This window comes from Dipodomys spectabilis, unplaced genomic scaffold (genome assembly GCF_019054845.1).
Source record: "Dipodomys spectabilis isolate Male_0828 unplaced genomic scaffold, ASM1905484v1 ptg000545l, whole genome shotgun sequence".
In the NCBI taxonomy this organism is placed as follows: domain Eukaryota; kingdom Metazoa; phylum Chordata; class Mammalia; order Rodentia; family Heteromyidae; genus Dipodomys; species Dipodomys spectabilis.
In genome coordinates, this window is record NW_024871222.1 from 1146114 (window position 1) to 1165767 (window position 19654).

Sequence of the window (19654 nt, forward strand, 5' to 3'; positions counted from 1 at the left end):
CTTATTTTTTCTAGGTCTTTATTTTTCTTTGGGATAAAATGACAATGTTGTCTAATTTGAAGTTTTGTAAATTTTATGCTATGCAAACGCCTTTCTGAGCTGAAGATTTAGTACACTGATGTCAAACTAAATTTAATTATATGAATTATGTGTATTGTTACACTTGTAATTTTGTAATCAACCTTTTAATAACTGTTTTTCATTTCTTGCATCTGAAGAATGAAAAATATGGAATACTTCTCAAATTTTCTTATTATCCTTTTGCAAGTGCCATGTTAGTCTCTGTATTGTAATTTGAGTATACGTGCTGCTGATGCATGTAGTATCCTCTAAATTTAAGTTGTTAATGATGCAATCTTTATACAGGCTTATATCTATGGGTGCCTACTTGTAACAAGGAAACCTTCTTGTTCCTAACAATGCTATCGATCTTATTTCCCTAAAATTCTGTGAATATTGGAAAAATTGTATTGATCAGTCGATTGCTCACATTTGCAATTTTTTTTTGTCAATGACTATCAAGTCTTTTTATTTGGAATTTTATCGTACTCTCAATTATTTATAGATAGGTCTAAAGGTGATGGCTTTTTCAAGTACTTATTTATCCAACTGAATTAGCTTTGTGGACCTAATGAATTCAAAGTAAGCATTGCTTAAGAGCTACTTCTAAACTTCTTCAGCTGACATTTTCCCAAATGAGGTGTTACTGGCACAAATGTCTACCTGAGCCTTTACACTTCTTCCATGGGTGAACAGACCAACCAGAATATCTTACCCTGAAAACGTAAATTGTCTTACTTGAACAAAACTAATCTTGGTTACAAGGGATGATAGAGAGATGAACAGTTCAAACAGAACTGTTCAGACTAGAAGGTATTTTATCAAAATATAATTTTTATTATACCTTCCATTTCAACAGTAACTAAAGCCAAGAAGGTGAAAAAATTGTTCATATGCATGATTACTTAATGTCCTGGATTGTCTACCATCCAACCAGGCAGGAACTTACACTACTGCCTTTTTATCACCAAATATTTTCATAGTTGCAGGAGAAGTCCATATGTTTCTCCTCATTATTAGGCATTAAATTGATAATGTTTTAATCACAGTGTTTCCCCTTGCCTACATGCTGTAAATCTACAAATGGTAAAGCTTTAGGTCTAACTCTATCAAACACTGAGGCAGAGATAATGGAATAATACTTAAAACAGAGTTGCCTTTGATACAGTAACTACAACAGAACAATGCAAAACGTGTGCCTTTTAATTATATTAAATATAGTTATATATTTTATATTTATATGTGCTGATTTTATATTTCACACAATGAAACTTACTAGAATTAGTTGATAATTTGACAAATAAATTGATATTTATTCCAATAAATAGGATTGGAATATAAACAATTAGGTTTAAAATATATATTAGAATATAAAAAAGTATCAATGCAATGTCTTTAGTATAAACTTGTAATACATTCTAACTGTTCTGGGTCTTCTGAATTCACATGGTAAAAAAAATGTTTTCCTCTAATCTATAATGAATTTTACTCTGCTGCTCTGTTTATTGTTTTAACTCGCTAATCCCAAACTTTTTCTCCATATTTCTGAAGCATTCCTACTGATTATGCCCAAATTTTGCTAAGATGCCTAAAGCATATTATTCTTCTGCAGGACCCATGGGTCATAGGATCCCAGGTCCCAGGTACCTGCATCATCAGATAACAAGGGCAAGACTTCTTACCAAGGCCCATGCAACATGTCAACACAAAGTAATTGAAGACCCATCTCAATTTGTCATTTCCTATATTTCAGGGCCCCAATTCCTTGAGATGCAGGAATTAGCAGTAAGCAATTGTGAAATGCAAGGGAACTTAGCAATTGTTTATCAGAGAAAGCTATTATTTCTATGGCATAAATCCCAAGATTTATGCCATAAAGTCATCATAGCCTAACAGTTTCCAACTTGTAAGGGGCACTTTAAAATTACTTAATTCACATCATGAATACCTTATCTCTATTTTGACAAAATACTACACCTCTGCTAATGTGACGCCCTCCTTGTTCTGAAAAGAACACTACAATAAACTGAGCTGCATTATTTTTCCACCACTGGTATTCTTGGGATCACAACACGTGCAAATATTATTTATATTTATACTTTTTTAGCTATCATAGATATTCAGGATGCTAAGATAGGAAAATTATGGTTCAAAGCCCACCCAGACAGGAAGGTTTCTTAGAATCTTATCTCCAAAAAACTTCTCCACAAAAGCCAGACTCAAATGGCACTGAGGTTGAAGTGGTAGGGCACGAGCCTTGAACATAAACAGGCTCAGAAACTCTCTCCAGGCCAAGAGTTCAAGCTCTAGGACGAACCAATAAAACAAAATCTAAATTGAAAACAAACCCCAAACCTAGCATTTTTCTCCATGTATACAGAGGCACGTAAATAAGGAAATGGCTTCCTGTGTTACATATAGGTAGAAGAAAGAAGATGTCACACAATTACTCTCTTCATACCATATTAAACCAAACCCTTAAAAATCGTTTTTTCTAAATATATAAATTAATGTCATCCATTTGTTGGCAACTCTGTGTAGATTATTCCCATTAACATGGTGTACATGACCTGTGGGAATTATCTAGTAACTATGTTCTAATTATAACACTCTTGAAAGAATATCTAGGCAAATAGAATGCCAGAATCATTTGTGAATTTTTCAATTAATCCCTCTCCTTAAAAAGAATTTTGTAGTATCCTATGGAATATGAAATTACAAATAAAACCAAAAAATATATTTTAAACCTAAATTCTAATTTAACAAGGTCTACAAGTCCTACATTAGACGAACTTTGCTATTTCTCCAGACTTAAGCTTTTGTAATCCTTCAACATTTATTTGGAATCCAACAGAATGATGCTTATCTACTTTTGCAAATTTTTGGATCGGAATCATGAGCTATTTTGCATCTAGGAATGTTCTGTAATGATGAGAGCATTTAAAACGCAAGTGAGGATATATATGAGTTGCATTCATTCTGAAACTTGACTTCTCAAAACATAATGACAAAATTAGCCCAAACTCTGAACTGTGTATGCTTTCTTGTTGTTTGGTTTGTTTTACTGAGACAAAATTATTCTACCTGGTCCAGGGAAGGTATCGTTATGTAATTCCACTATCTAATCTCCTGTCTGAGTGCTAGAATTCCAGGCTTGTATCACATTGCCCTGCCATAGTTTGTTTATTTAATCTAGAAACAGACTAGCAATTTTGAACTTCTCCTATGATCTTATCCACTAGACTGATTGCTCAGACTGTTTATGTACTATTTTCAAAGATGTTTTTACATTTGACACAGGATATGAGCATTTTCAGATGCACCTGCAAGGTTCCCTGATTCATTCCACCAAGGATCCTATCCCGTTAATAATGATTACTTGACTCTCTTACATCTCTGGTTCCTACCTATGTAATATTCTCAACTTTGGGGGAAAGTTCACTTGAGGGCTTTCTAATATTAAAAATTATCACTTGATTCTAGTCGTACTCAGGACCTATTTTCTATTGTTTTCTAACTTTTCTACATATTCTGAGAGTTGTTTCATTTGTGTATTTTTGTGTGCACCTATAAGTGCCTCTGTGTGTGTATGTATGTTTGTATGTATGTATGCAAAAACCTAAAGCTGTTATTCAGCAATCTTGCTCGTGACTTGTATTCCAGCTTTTGGCTGGTTAATTATATGTAGTGTCTCAAAGCCTATACTGTCCAAGCTGGATGTAAATTGAACTTCCCAGACTCCTTTACATTCTTAGGTTTTATTTTTCCAGGAGTATCAACTTTCAAACTTCAAACACTTTTGTGAGTGTAAAGTCTAACCTGTAGCCCAGATTTTTGACTCAAGGATTCATATAAAGTTAGATGAACATATACATTACATATCCTGAGTGTTCACTGTTAGAAATGTGATCATAAACCAAGTTGTTGTGAGATCTGAGGATTGGGGTTTAAAGCCAGCATGGGTAGGAAAGTCCTGGAGACTCTTTTCTTCAATAATTACCAGAAAACTGGAAGTGGCACTGTGGCTCAAGTGGAAGAGCACTAGCCTTGAGCTGTGTTTCAGATGGACAGCGCCCTGTCCCATATTTCAGGTGCCAGGAACAATAACAAGAAGAAGAAGAAGAACAACAACAACAACAAAAGAATATCAGAAAAGGAATGAAAAAGATGTGTGATCTTAGCCACCAGGTTCATTCCTATTATAATTCCTGTTCTCTCAAGATGGACTCTTTTTTTCCAGTTAAGTCTATTCTCCCATATCTGACTTGCATTGGAAACAGAATCATTCTTCCATTCTCCTTTTTGCACATTTACATGATTAGCAAGCGTGATTTAGAAAGGGAGTGGCCTCATGCTTCATGTTCCACTTAGGAGTAATGCTTTCTCTATTTCACTCCCATAAATCTACATACTGGACTTGGTTTTATTGTTTCAATGTTTTCTTATTTGTAGCGTCTTCTATATTGTATTGAACACTTATACATAAACAAAGAACTTCTTTTTCTCCTATAATTGCTTTTGTTTCTCTTACTGTTAAGTCATGTACACTTGGGAAATTAATGCACAGCACATAGACTCACAATAAAAGATCTGAGAACCTTCTTCCCATTTAAAATTCACCTTAATTTACAGAGCATATAAGAAGTTTGAACAAAATGTTCTCATGGATAATGTATTTATAAGCAATTTAAATTTCATTTCTCTTTACTAAGTTGTCTCTGAAACACGTGTTACCTCATGTCCAAAAGTGTCCTTGTGCTATTTCAATGAAGCCAGAAAACATTCATTTTTTTTCTGGAGCAGCACCATAAATTGTTACTGGAAGTAACTGTTAATGGATGTGGAAACTGATCCCAGGAGAGGAATTGAACATAGAGAAATGACAAAGTTGAAGTTAACTATTGCTTTCTTTTTTGCTGTATAAGAAAAGAATCCTAGGCTGGAAGGAAACTCTGTCCCTGACTTTTTTGAGTATGTCCTTTACTCATATAAACCTCCTCTGTAAACTTCTGTCTGAGAGTATTACAAAAGGAAACAATATGCCATTTGAAGGCCAGCATAAAACAAAAGGAAGTAACTTTGTTTTAAAAGTGTTCTACTGCAAAGAAGCAAAGATATGGACATTTTAAGTGTCTTATGGATGGATGTTTCACTCCTGAGATGATTCTATTGTTGCAGGAATCAGTTATCAATTCCTTTAGTCTGGTCCTGAGTTTTCCATAGCAATAAGGATTCCAAAATAGCAGGATCCAGTGAGTATGATCAGCAAAAGCAGCCTCTTCTCAGACAACCATTATTTTAAGGAGAGTCCCAAAGAAATACCCAGGGTTTGTTTTGTTTGCTTGTTTGTTTAGTTTGTGCTGGTTCTGGGGCTTGAACTTAGAGACTTGCCCCTGTCCCTGAAGAGTTGTCTTTCTTTCCCACCTGGCCCAACGCTAGTACTCCACTACTTGAGCCAAAAGTCCACTTCTGTCTTTTTTGGTGTTTAATTTCAGATAAGAGTTTGACAGACTCTCTTGCCTGGGTTGGCTTTGAACTAACACAGTAAGAAAACTAAGTGACATCAATTGTATGTACTTCTCTTTTGAACCAAAAAATATTAGATGAAGTTTATTATAAAGCTAATATTGACAATTTTTAAAGAAAAGACTATGTTTAGCAAAAAACCATAACAAATAACTCAGCAAAAGTAGGTGCACCACTAAAGCATTTGGGACGATTACTATTGACTTCATCATTCCTTTGGGGGAAACTTAAAGCCATATTTGCACTTTTTTGTTGGTTGTGGGGATTGAACATTGATCCAGGGCACGGTCTCTCAGCTCTTCAGCACAAATTGAGCACTCTACCACTTTAGCTACAGCACCACTTCCGGATTTCTGGACTTAATTGAAGATAAGTGTTTCATGGACTTTCCTGACCAGGCTGGCTTTGAACCACAATCCTCTGGTCTCAACCTCCTGAGTAGCTAGGATTACAGGCATGAGCCACCAGCACCCGGCTCATATTTGCATTTATATGCATTTTATGTCACTATGTAGAAAAGAATGAAAGAAATCTGAACCAAATGTTGTGACAGCTTTTCAGAATAATTGAGGTAGCAATAAATATGCCTCCTTTTTCCATTTTGTTACATTAATGACTCATGAGCTATTGGACTCTTAAATTAACATCCTCTTTCCTCTTTGTAGGTGTATTTAGTATCAGGAAATGTTCATAAAGAAATATAGAAAGACATATTTTTAGAAAGCAAAGGAGATCAGGTATAAAAGAACAGCATAGAAGCAGATACATTTATCACCCAGAGATTAAGAACTAGCATAGGAAATTTTGAATGCTAAAGGCAATGAGGAGTATGCTTAGTTGATAACTCGTTCTTCAATAACCAAAAATGGTTCCCTAGAACGGTTTATGCTATACCTTAGTTACTATCATTTTTTCATTCCATCTGGAGTTATTCTTTCACTTTTGTCACAACTGATAATTAGCCTCTGCTTTATTGGTGCGATGACTGTCCAAAACAGTTTCCAAATCTCACTTAGACTATCCTTCTCATTGTGATTAGCAGTGACCCTACTCAAAAGCTTGGAATCTTTGAATTTTCAGAATTAATCTTCACCTGACATCTAAGCACATTCCTGGCATTAATTGCTGTGACCTAATGAACAAAACATTTTTTCAACACAGTATCCTAACATAGGTAAAGTACATGAATTAGGGACTATTGTCAGGTATCAGTATGGACAGAGCAATTATATATTCCAGGTATGGGTTCTGTATTTTGCATTTACTAACTAAATGTTCATTGTTGTTGTTGTTGCTGTTGTTGTTTTGGCAGTCCTGGGGCTGAAACTCAGCACTTGGGAATTATTCCTCAGCTTTTTTTTTCCCTCAAGGCTAACCCTCCACCAGTTGAGGCACAGGACAACTTCCAGTGTTTCCTTTTCAATTTTGGGTGCTGAGGAATTGAACCCAGGGTTTCATGCATGCTAGGCAATCACCATATTATGAAGCCACATTCCCAGAACCCTAAATGACTTTCTTAAGATGGCATTATATTTTCATTCTGTAAGTATGTGTCATAATTTTAGCCAGAAATTTTTTTCTAGAAAAGAGCATTGAACACAGTACTCAGTCCAGTAAGGCTAGATGGACAATGGATAACTTTCACAGTGTAGCCAGGATACAGAAGGACTTACCTCATGGAGCTGGTACAACAGACTGAGCGAGACAGCTTCTGACCCAAAGCCTACCTCCAGAATGAGAGGGCCATCTTGGTTCCAACCACATGGGGATGCTGGGCCACCTCCTCTAGCACCCATTGAATCAGTTCCTGAGAGAGAAAGAGGAAGAAAGACGGTCAGAATTACACTTAAGCCAGGTGACGGTGGTTCAGGCCTATAATCCTAAGTACAATAGAGGCTGAGATATGAAGATGATGGTTTATAGCCAGCCCAGGCATGAACAACTTTGAGACTCTTATCTCCAAAGAACCACCAGAAAACTGGAAGTGGTGCTATGACTAAAGTGGTAGAGTGCTAGCTTTTAGCTGAGTAGCTCGGGGAGCTGCCCCAGGCCCAAAGTTGAAGCCCCATGACTGAAAAGTGGACTTCCCACCACAAGAAGTGGACTGAATAGCACCCATTGTCCTAGGGAGCATAGCAGAGAACTCAGGCTGAGCTTCCTGTCAGCTGGGCGTCATTAGTAGGTCACCCGGCTTCTCTGTGCCTCAGTTTCCCCAGCTTCAAATCTGAACAAAGTGAAGAATCCTGTTACTCATGGAGATAGGCAATAATCCCATACCTGTTGCACCATTAATTACACACACCATCTGAGATTTTTCCGGGTATCTTCCTTTCATATACTCACAGAATTGCCAAGAACAGTATCAGATGGACCCTCCCTCTGTGCCTGTCCCTGCTGCAGAGATCCCTCTGTATTCATCCTTTGTTTCCTTACAACTGTCCCATGAGTAGATTAAAGTACAATGGTTGAGGCCCAACCCAGAGCTTCACCTCTGGTAAAGAATCGGCTGCCGTGGACTGAGTTTGGGACAATCCATCTAAACCAATGACTGAGCATGGTGCTACATATCTACCATCCAAACTACAGAAGACCGGGCCTGGTGGCTCATGCCTGTCACCCATAGGAGGACCATGATCCAGCCCAGGCTGAGCATATATTAATTCTCCATCTCAGAAATGCCCAAGACAAAAAAGCTTGACTTGCATGGTAGAAGATCTGACTGGCAAGCCTAAGGCCTTGAGGTCAAACCCTAATATAGCAAAAAGAACCAGAGTTCCAGTGCCAGAGGCTCATACCTATAATCCTAGGTACTCAGGAGGCTGAGATCTGAAGATCACAGCTCAAGATTTAAAATAGGGTTGGCCTCGCCCATCAGGCGTCATGATGAGAAGACCCAGAGTCTGACCTATGCTGTTGCGCTCCATACTAGCATAACTCATATCCTCACTAAGTGTTGGCCTTGCTCTCTGTCCCCCTAGGAAGCTATCCCCTGCAGGCCGCACTCCCAGGTCCTCCCAAGCTCCCACTGCCACCATCCAGGCCCAAGGGAGTACACAGCTCCATTGCACACAGATCCCTTGTTCTTGTAATTTTACAGTGCTGTGTCCCCTTCAAGCCTCTCACCCTTCCAGGCCCCCAGACCTCAGCTGTGAAGCCCATACATAGATAGCAGGTAGCAGGTAGAAGTTACCAAAGCATTCAGCCTCCTTGTTACAACCCACTTCTACACACACACACACACGCACACACACACACACACACACACACACACACACACACACACACACACGCACACACACACACATCCAGACCGGTGACAGATGACTCATCCATGCAGCACCTGCAATTTGCCAACTGATCACTCACCTGAGCACAGTCAGGCTGTACAAAGAAAAAGATGATCTGTCTCTCTGTCTGTCTCTCTCTCTCTCTCTCTGTCTGTCTTCAGGTGAAAGATTGGCTGAACACGGAAGACAAGGGCTCACACAGCAAGGGTTTCTATCTTCTGCATCCAACACCTCCCATCCCCAGAAAAAAAGGAAAAGACCCCAGAAGGCAGGTGTAGACATGCTGCTCCACACCTCTGACTAAAGCCACCGGGTTCCCACCAGGGAGAGGAAGGGTGCTGATGTGTGGCTGTGTGGCTCCCACTGCTCCAGGCCAGGGAATCTGTGGCGCCCACTCCTCATCCCATCCTGCATCTCCCCGTTTCCTGGGACATTAGCCGCTGGGGATGGAGGTGGGATCCTCAGGTCAACACCCACCCCCACCCCTGGGGCACATTTGTGCCAGGGCCTGGGCCAGACTGTGGGGCACAAGGGAGGCAGGGTCCAGGTTGGAGGGGAGGGGATATGGGGTCGCAGGGTGCGGGGCTGTGTGGCAGCCACTCACATGTGTTGCTGGCAGAAGCTATTGGCAGCTGCTCCAGGTGGGGCAAGCAGCAATGGCAGAGGCATGACAGACACTCAAGCCCTGAGCAGAGGACAGGGGAGCCAGGATCAGGTCAGGGCCCCAAGCTGGTTCGTGGCACACCATTGTACCATTGCCTGAGGAAACTGTGGGTCTGAGCCCTCAGCACCAGGTTTGAAATGCTGCTCCATGTGAAGGGGGGGAGAGGGCCGGGGCTCAGGCAGGTACATGGTGGGCCTGAGGAAGGCCTCTCCTCTTAGGCCTCAAGTCTCTTGCTCACCACTCAGCCACCTCTACCTTCCTCAACTGCTGGTAGTGATGTTAACAAACGGAGGGAATCAAGGTACTACTTGGCAACATGGAATGTGGGCGTGGCCACAATTCTTGTATCCCATTGGTCAGAAAGAACCATGAAACAATGGGGGTGTGGCTGGAATCCTGTGATGTAGGCAGAATGGGCGGAGTCAAAATGATGGCAGCCCCTTTCCCAGGGAACTCTGTCCAATCCAGTTGGGGACAAGAGGGTGACCTGCTTTAGCCTGATGACTGCACAGATTGTTGTGTATGTCTGTTTGTTCCCAGACCTTGAACTCAGGATCTGGGCACAATCTGTGAATTGCTTTTGATCAAGTCTAGCTCTCGACCTCTGGAACCACACTACTTTACTTCTGGCTTTGTTGGCACAAGTTAGACAGGACTTTCCTGCCTAGGGTGACTTTGACCATGATTCTTCTTTCACAGCCTTGTAAGTTTTAAGGAAGACTGCTGAGAGCCACTGATGCCTGGCTAATCATTGGTTTTGCTGATGTTCCTGGACAGACCTGTGAGTTCCCTGTCCTCAGATTTAAGTGGTAGGAGCTGGAGCCCACAGTTTGAATCCTGGTCCTGCCACCAACAAATGGCAGGAGATCCTATGGAACTCATTCCTATTCATGTGATTACCAAAGGAATGTGATGTATGTCATGATTAAATGGGCAGTACTTGAATGACTTGAGGATAAAATTATACACAATTACATTATAAGACACTGGTCAGTATTAATTAATACTTTATGAAGCATTTAAACAATCACATTCATTAAATGGAGGCCAAATGAAATACCTACGAATTGGGCATCACATAGCATGGAGATGCCAATTTTTTTCTGCCAGGACTGGGATTTGAACTCATGGTCTAGGTAACCCTGCTGTTGCACTGTGTGGGAAGGGGAAGCTTGCCTCCTTGAATTCAAGAAATTCAAGTCTGTTCCTTAGGCCTGAAATCGATGACCACCAGTAGAAAACATCCTATTTGTGCACATTTTAAATATATGATTTATATTTATATACATACGTTGATTCCATATTGCATTCAGTGTAGTTATTTATTTTATTTTTTGTTTTATTCATGTATTGACTACTCATTTTATTGACTATTATGACACATAGAACAGTGGTTACATTGATTACATAGGATAAAGGTTTGCATATGTATTGTACATCCTTCCTGACACCCAGAACTTTCACAGAAATGGAAAACATGTGTCACCATCAGCTTCTTAGTACACGATTCATTTTTTGGGAGTGCTGGCATCTGAACTCACAGCCTACAAGGCCCAATTCATGAATGGGTGAGTGTCAGCCTGCCATCCTGGGGCAAATTGAGCTGACAGGCAGTTCCAAGTACCTGAGATCGAGCCCCAGCGGTTGACAAAATAAGAACAGATTGACGTGCAGATGATAGTACACAAATAAATATATATCGTTATAGAGTGTCAGAGATGTCTATACATTATTCAGTTATATAGGCTACACTCCTACCAATTCTTAGGTATTTATAATGCCTCCATGTAATTAATGTTATTGTTTGCATTCTTAACAAGCTATTAAGTAAATCAATCAATATCCTGAAATTATTGCATTCTGTAACAGTATTCTTTAATCCTTCATAAATATTAAATAAAATCAGTCTCCTGAAATGATGCTGTCTAATTTTATAGGAGCATCATACACCATCAACTCATTCAACTGTGACATTGATAATATTACCTTGTTATTCCCATGGATGGGAACGAGTCTCTTAGTATCTTCTGCCATTGATTGGTGTCAGGACTAGGATTCGAAATCAAGGCCTACATTGCCATGTGGACCTGTGACTTCTTCAATAGTCTGACAACCTTCAGCAATGCAAGGTGAAGTGCCCTTTGCAACAGTGTCATTCAAACCCAGGAGAGTCACCGTGCAAAGGAAGAAAACATAAAAAGGCCATCTCGCTGCATTTTTTTCTGTACATTTTTGCCACAAAAGGCCTGGGGGTCTAGGATTGCAGGATCTACTGTGGGTCCAGTGGCAGCACCTCAACATAGGGTGATCGAAGCTGAGGCAGAGTTACCACAACCTGAGTTCAAGCTCCCTGCTGAGCAAAAAATAATTGAAAGAGATTAGCTCCCTGGCTTGCAATTCACCCCCTTTATTCTGCCAGGCTTTGGATTTGAACTCTGGGTAAATCTGCAGCACTGTGGAAGAAGTGGAAGCTCACTGTACTTGAACATAAGAAAGTCAGGCCTGTACTCTAAGGCAAAATTCAAGCCCAAGCCTTGGAAAACATACTATTTATATACATTGTAAATACAGGATTTGTACTTACTTATGGATGTTCAGTCCATACACGTTTGGTGTATGTACTTTTTGTTTTATTCATTTATTTACCATTGATTTTACTATGATGACACCCATTACGTTTATTACATTGATGACATCCTATTACATGTAATCTAAATTTGTAGACGTGTTCTCCATCATGCCTGACACCAGGACTCTCAGAGAAAAGGAAAAAAAGTTTAACACTTGGCTTCTTACTGCATGATCCAATTGTTGGGAGTGCTGGAATCTGAACTTAGGGCTTAGCAGGACCAATTGGTGAATAGTTCAAGGTGATCACAGCAGCCTGTGAGCAACAACGGAGTTAGGCCATTCCCAGGATCTGACATTGATCCCCAGGATGTGCTACGATAGTCATAAATTAATAATTTAAACATAGGATCTATATTTACATATATGTATGGACAGCATCTTGCCTTTGGAGTACTTTTTGTCCTGCTTTTCTGTCTTATGTAAGTATTGTGTATTTTACTGAGTAAGGTAACAGATATAACAACCTATTGCCCTGGCTATAGGGTTTCCTATGCATTCTCCATCCAAGCTGAGACCCAGGACTTTCACAGGACAGGAAAAAAGGTGAATGGATGGGCTTCTCACATCAGGATTCATCTTTTGGCAGTGTTGGTATTTGAACTCAGAGCCTATCAGGCCCAATTGAGGAAAGGGTCAAGGTGAGGACACCAGCCTGTGAGCAACGAAGGAGATAGGCAATTCCCAGGACCTGACATCGAGTCCCAGGGAGGTCCAGATAGTCATAAATTCATAATTTAAGCATAGGATCGATATTTACGTACATGTGTGGACAGCATCTTGCATTCGGTGCACTTCTCCTTAATTTGTGTCTAATTCAAGGAGTTGTTGTGCATTTTACTGAGTATGGTGACAGGTATAACTGTGCTGACATGGATGACAACCTGTTCCTATAGTTATAGGGTTGCCTATGCATTCTACATCCTAGTGGAAGACCAGGACTTACACAGGAGAGGAAAACATGTTCAACGACTGGCTTCTGACAAGAGAATGAATCTTTTGTCAGTGCTGGGATTTGAACTGAGGTCTGGGTAGCATTGTTGCACTTTGGGGTAAGGGAAATCTCACCATCCTTGAAGACTAGAATGTCAGGTCTGGATCAAGGCCTGATTTGAAGCCCCAGCAGTGGACAAAATAACAAGCACGACTTTTTTAAACGTAGAATCTCCCTTTACCTACAAGTGTGGTATGCATCTTGCATTCAGTGTAGTTATTCTTTCTATTTTGTGTCTTATTCATGGATGTATTGTGTATTTTATTGAGTATGGTGATAGATATAACTATGCTGACATGGATAACAACCTATTCGAATGTCTATAGAGTTGTCTATATAGAATACTCCATCCTCGCTGAGACCCAGGACTTTCACAGGAGAGGAAAACAGGTGGATCGATTGGCTTCTCAAATCAAGATGAATCTTTTGGCAGTGCTGGGATTTGAACTCAAGGCCTAGCAGGCCCAATTGGTGAATGGGTCATGGTGAACACACCAACCTGTGAGGCACTAAGGAGGTAGGCAGTTCCTAGGACCTGAAATGAAGCCCTGGTGGTGGCCAATATAGTCATAAATTATCATTTAAACACAGGATCTATATTTCCATACATGGATGGGCAGCATCTTGCATTCTGTGTAGTCATTCTCTTTATTTTTTGTCTTATTCATTGATGTATTGTGTATTTTCTTGAGTATAGGATGACAGATATAACTGTGGTAACCTGGATGACAACCTATTCACATGAGTAGAGAGTTGCCTATGCATTCTCCATCCTAGCTAAGACGCAGGACTTGCACAGCACAGGAAAACTGGAGCAATGACTGGCTTCTCACATCAGGGTGAATTTTGGCAGTGCTGGGATTTGAACTTTGGGCCTAGAAGGCCCAACTGCCCAATGGGTCCATATGATCACACCAGATTGTGAGCCACTAAAGAGCTGGTCGGTTCCCAGGAACAGAGATCAAGCACCAGGGAAGCCACAATTGTCCTGAATGCATCATTTAAACATGGGATGTATATTCAAATCCGTGTGTGGACTGCATTGTGCATTTAGTGTAGTCATTTTATTTTGTATGCTATTCATGGATGTATTGTGTATTTTCTTCAGTATATGATGACAGGTATAACTGGCCTCACAGGATAACAACCTATTCCCATGGCCACAGTGTGGCCCATGCATTCTTCATCCTAGCTGAGACCCAGGACTTGCACAGGAAAGGAACACAGGTGCAACAATTGGCTTCTGACATGAGGATGAATCTTTTGGCACTGCTGGGATCTTAACTCGGGGACCAGCAGACCCCATTGACGAATGGGTCCATGTGAGCACACCAGCCTGTGAGCCACTAAGGAGTAAGGCCGTTCCCAGAACCTGAGTTGGACTCACAGGTGGAGGTGTGGGGGAAGGGCACACAGCAGTCATCCATTCATAAGTTGAAAGTAGTATGCAAATAAGTAGACATTTGTATAGAGTAGGAGAGACGATAACCTGTGATGGAATCCAATCTACCATGTGTCTACTGATTCTTGGATCTTTCCAGATGCCTTCATTTCATGACTGTGATGATTATTGTCATGCTTAATCAGCACTGCTTTACAAATAAGCGATGCCCCATGAGTCTTGCCTATCATTTCCTAGTCACTTCATGCATGAACTACTCATTCCATGAGATCAATCACATTCCATGACTTTTCCTGTTCCAGAAACCATTATCTCAGGATTTCCCGCCATTGCTTTCTCATTGGGGTGGGCTGATTCAAGCCTCAGGCATGGAAAACATACTCCTTATATATATTTTAAAGATAGGATTTATACCTCTATAGAGATGTTCAGTCCATATCACATTTAGTGTGGTTATTCATGTTATTTCTTTTTTTATTCATTTATTTATGGTTTATTTTATTGACTTTGGTGATACCTATACCATTACATTGTTTACATCAAATCACATAACATCTAGATTTGTAGATGTGTTCTCCATCATGCCTGACATCCTAGACTCTCCCAGAAAAGGAAAACATGTGTCACACTCGGCTTTTAACTCAAAGATTAAATTTTTGGCAGTTTTGGGATCTGAACTCAGGTCCTAGCAGGCCCAATTCATGATTGGGTGAGTGTGGGCACAGAAGCCTCTAGCCAATGAAGCTGTCATGTGGTTCCCAGGCACTGAGATCAAGCCCCAAGTTTGGCCAAAACAGCAATACATGGATAGGCAGAGGGTGGTATACAAATAAATATATATTGTTAAAGAGTTCCAGAGCTGTTTATCTATGACTGGATGACATCTACTACGTTCTTACCAACTCTTAGGTATTTATATATCTCCATTGCAGCAATATTATTCTTTTCATGCGTAATAAACTATTAATAAAGGTTAATAGCATGCTAGGATTATTGCATCCAATTTTAGATTAGACAAATGCATGTACTACTCTTTCAATCTGTATTCTTATGCATAGGAACGAGTCTCTTGTGATCTCCTGCCATTGGTAAGTGTAAGGATTAGGATTTGAACCCAGGGCCTATGTTGATATGTTGGCTTATGGTTTCCCTGATAACCTGCCAGCCATCTGCAATGGCAGGCCAGGTCCACTTTGAAACCATGTCATTCAGACCCAGGATGGTCACCATGCACAGAAAAAATTGTAAAACCCTGAGCCCTCTACAGCTCCCCACTTTTTGTGCTGTTCTGCTTTTTTTCTTCCTGCAAGCCCACTGGGCCTAGGGTCCCAGGATCAGCTTGGGTCCTGAGGCTGCACCCCAGCCTAGGGAGAGTGCAGCTGAGTCAGAGTTGCCATGACCTGAGTTCAAGCCCCGTGGTTGGCAAAATTAATGAACTAATTAATTCATTAATTAACTAACTAAATTGAAATAATAAAGCTCCTTGGTTTGGAATTTCTGCCAGTTTTCTTTTCTAGCCTGGGACTTGAACTCAGAGTCTTGATGAATCCATAGCAATGTGACAGAAGGTGCAGAGTTGCCAATACTTGAGTTCAAATCCCATGCCATGCCAAAAATAAATAATTAAGTCACTGCCTTCAGCATGGAAGTTAGTTATGAAGATGGGAGGGAAGGGATGATAGGGGAAAAACAAACGAGGAGGCAACAATGTTCAATAGGAAATGTACTCATTACTTTGCTCATGTAACTGTGACCCCTCTGTACAACATTTTTACAGTAAAAAACGTACAAAAAATTATGTACTCCTCAAGAAGCACTTTGGTGGTAAGGGATGGATGTCTGAATAGCTGTACAAAATTATACACTGATTTTTTTTCAGTGTTCAGTATGGAACTGAGTAAACATAACTGTTTCTATTACAAATGTTAAGTCACAGTCTTGAAACTGGGGCCAGTATTTCTGCCATTGCTGGGATTTGAGCTCACTGTCCAAGTAACTCTTTTGGACCTTGGGTGAAGGCTAAGCTGCCTGTCTTTGAGGAAAAGATTTTCAAGCTAGAGTTCCCAGGGCATGACTTAAGGCCCTGTAATAGAGAAAATATTTGTATATATGTGTAATATAAGATACATAGCTACATTTGTATGTTTATTTCATATTATGATTATTATTATTGATTTTGTATTTAATTTTTATTTTATTCATTTTATTGTTTATTGTATTTTGTATTATTATACACATAATATTTATTATGTTGTGTCCATATATTATCAAATTATACACAATAATTCAGTACATTGACTCATTTTCATTAATACGTTATTAAATGTTGAAACATGATACATAATTAAATGGAGGCATTTGTCAAGTCATCACATGGCTAGATTCTGTCCCCAGTATGAGCTTTGTCTTATTTATCTTTGGACAACTGCCTATAGGGATTTTTTTATATGATTTATACTCAGAAGCCTATTCTTGTGGATAGGCAAGTTGAGGGATAAAATCGTAAGGTTAGGGCTGGGAATGTGGCTTAGTGATAGAGAGCTTGCTCAGCATGCATGAAAGCCATGGTTTGAATCCTCAGTGCCACATACTCAGAAAAAGCCAGAAGCTGTGGTGTGGCTCAAGTGGTAGAGTGCTATCCTTGATAAAAAGAAGCTCAAAGATAGTACCCAGGCCCTCATTTCACGCCCCAGGTTTGTCAAAAGCAATACACCAGATTCCAGTGGCTATGGAAACCTACTTTCTCAGGAGGCTTAGATCTGAAGATCGCAGTTTGAAGACAGCCTAAGGAAGGAAAGCCTGTTGGACTCTTACCTCCAATGAACCATCAAAAAACCCCATGTGGCACTGTGGGTCAAGTGGTAGAGTGTTTGCCTTGAGTTGAGGGGTTAAGGGACAGCGCCCAGGCTTCAGTTTGAGACACACAACTGGAAAAGAGCGAGGGATACTCAAAGTAATTTTCCTATTTGCTATTTATGAGAATATTTTTTGGAAAATGAATGCTGATGTAAACCAGAATTGGAGTCAGACCTCAAAGTTCAAGTGTAGCACATCCGTAAGCCTTGCCTTTCAGATTCTATTATTATAAACTTGTGTCCTACAGGGTTCTGAACGGCCCATTGTTGAAAGGCTTAATATGCTCCCTAAGCCCTTTGTGATAAGCAGTTGACTTTTATTGTCAATGTCATTACAGTTCTGACCCTAGCAATGAACGAATAGCTCATCACCCTAACTCAGGAGGCTGAGGTCTCTATCACAGGGTGAAACCAGCCAAGGCAAGGAAGTCTAGGACATTCTGACTTCCTGTTCTGAAATGTCAGATGCTCAAGAAATTCCTGTGTTTCCTTTAGTGATTAGAAGTTCCTTGCACTCTAAATGTTCTTGGTGTTCTTGAGCTACAGAAGAAGGAAAGAAATATTATTGACCCATGCTGGGTTCAAATGAAATTCTCAGGATCCAAGCCCTAGCTCTGTTAGCAGGAAGAACTCCAGTGTAACACTGTTTTTGAAGGACAGAAAACAGTTTCAAAAGCCAGGCTAGGTGCAGAGAACTAGGCCTGCAGCATTAGGAGGCAGAATGTACACACTCAACAGGGCAGTGAGCTGCAAAACCACTTCATTCATTCCAGGCACAGCCAGCAATGGGGGAAACCTGAAACATTTGTTAGTTACACCAGGGTCAGGCTTTTCTCAGTTTCTTCAAATGATGACTAACCTTCCTCCCTCAGGTGAAGGGAGCCTCAGGCTATATTTAGGTTACCAATACAGAGCCAGTTTAGTGGGGGAGTGTGTAAGAACAGAGTAGCAAAACCCTACTATCTGGTCTTAGGGAGTGGGTTTTTGACTGCATTTATCAGGTTTGAAGGCCCTTCTATCTCTGCCAGTCTATTCTCCTTACTTCATTGTCCACATTTTTAATGCAAATCCCCAAGGAGGGACAGGGCCATTTCTCTTCTGTCTCCAAGCATCTGAGTTAGAACCTGGCTCTGCTCTCTTGACTCTGGGGCTCTTGGATGCCTGAGAAGTGGGACAGAGACAGTCATCCTGCTCTGCATTTGTGTGAAGGTGATGCTGGTGTCCTGGCACACTGCAGAAAGCCTCATGACTGGGAAGAGTTCCCTTCTTCCCTTCTGACGTCAAAAACAGATTCATCTATCAACTTTCTCCCTTCCTTCCTTCCTCCTTCCTTCCTTCCTTCCTTCCTTCCTTCCTTCCTTCCTTCCTTCCTTCCTTCCTTCCTTCCTTCCTTTCTTGCTCTTTCTTTCTTTCTTTCTTTCTTTCTTTCTTTCTTTCTGTCTTTCTTTCTTTCTTTCTTTCTTTCTTTCTTTCTTTCTTTCTTTCTTTCTTTCTTTCTTTCTTTCTTTTCTTTCTTTCTCTCTCTCTCTCTCTCTCTCTCTCTCTCTCTCTCTCTCTCTCTCTCTCTCTCTCTCTCTTTCTATCTATCCATCTACCTACCTTCCTACCCAGGTAGCTATCTCTTTGTCGGTTGTTGGGTTGAACTCAAGGCCTGGGCACTGTCTCTAGCATTCTGCTACTTGAGCCACAGCACATATTCTGGCTTTGTCTGTGTACGGGTGCCTGATGAATCGAACCCAGGACTTCTTGCATGCTAGGCAAGCACTCTCTCATTAATCCATATTCCCAGCCCCTTCATTTTTTTCTTATTGGTAGTTTTTACATAAGTATGCTACCATTTTATATATTCAAATTTAATTTTCTGAATACCAGTTACGTCTAAGAAACCTGATCTTCTCTTCCCCTGCCTGATTTGTGATTGTTCCTGCATTGCCCTCATAATAAAATGTAAATAAAGGCTGATGAGAGCTTCAGTGTGCATCATATAAAGACACAGGCCTAGAATCCTGGAAGAGAAAAGCAATGGGCCTGAAATGAAGAGAATGATGCAGTGTGCACAACTAGCACATCTGAAAAATACACCAGTAAATAAAAGCAGAGTTTGCACTATGAGAGGTAATATACATACACACATAAGTAGGTAGGGCACTGATACATAAACTTGGCCTTCTCTTTTTGAACTTTTTTGTGGCCATCCCAGGGCTTAAACTCAGGGCCCGATGTGTTCCTAAATTGCTT

At 40.4% G+C, this 19654-nt stretch overlaps 1 pseudogene; it reads right to left on the bottom strand.

The window, feature by feature from the left end:
- Positions 1-222: 222 nt before the first annotated feature.
- On the bottom strand, positions 223-319 carry LOC122099907 (annotated as a pseudogene).
- Positions 320-19654: the final 19335 nt, after the last annotated feature.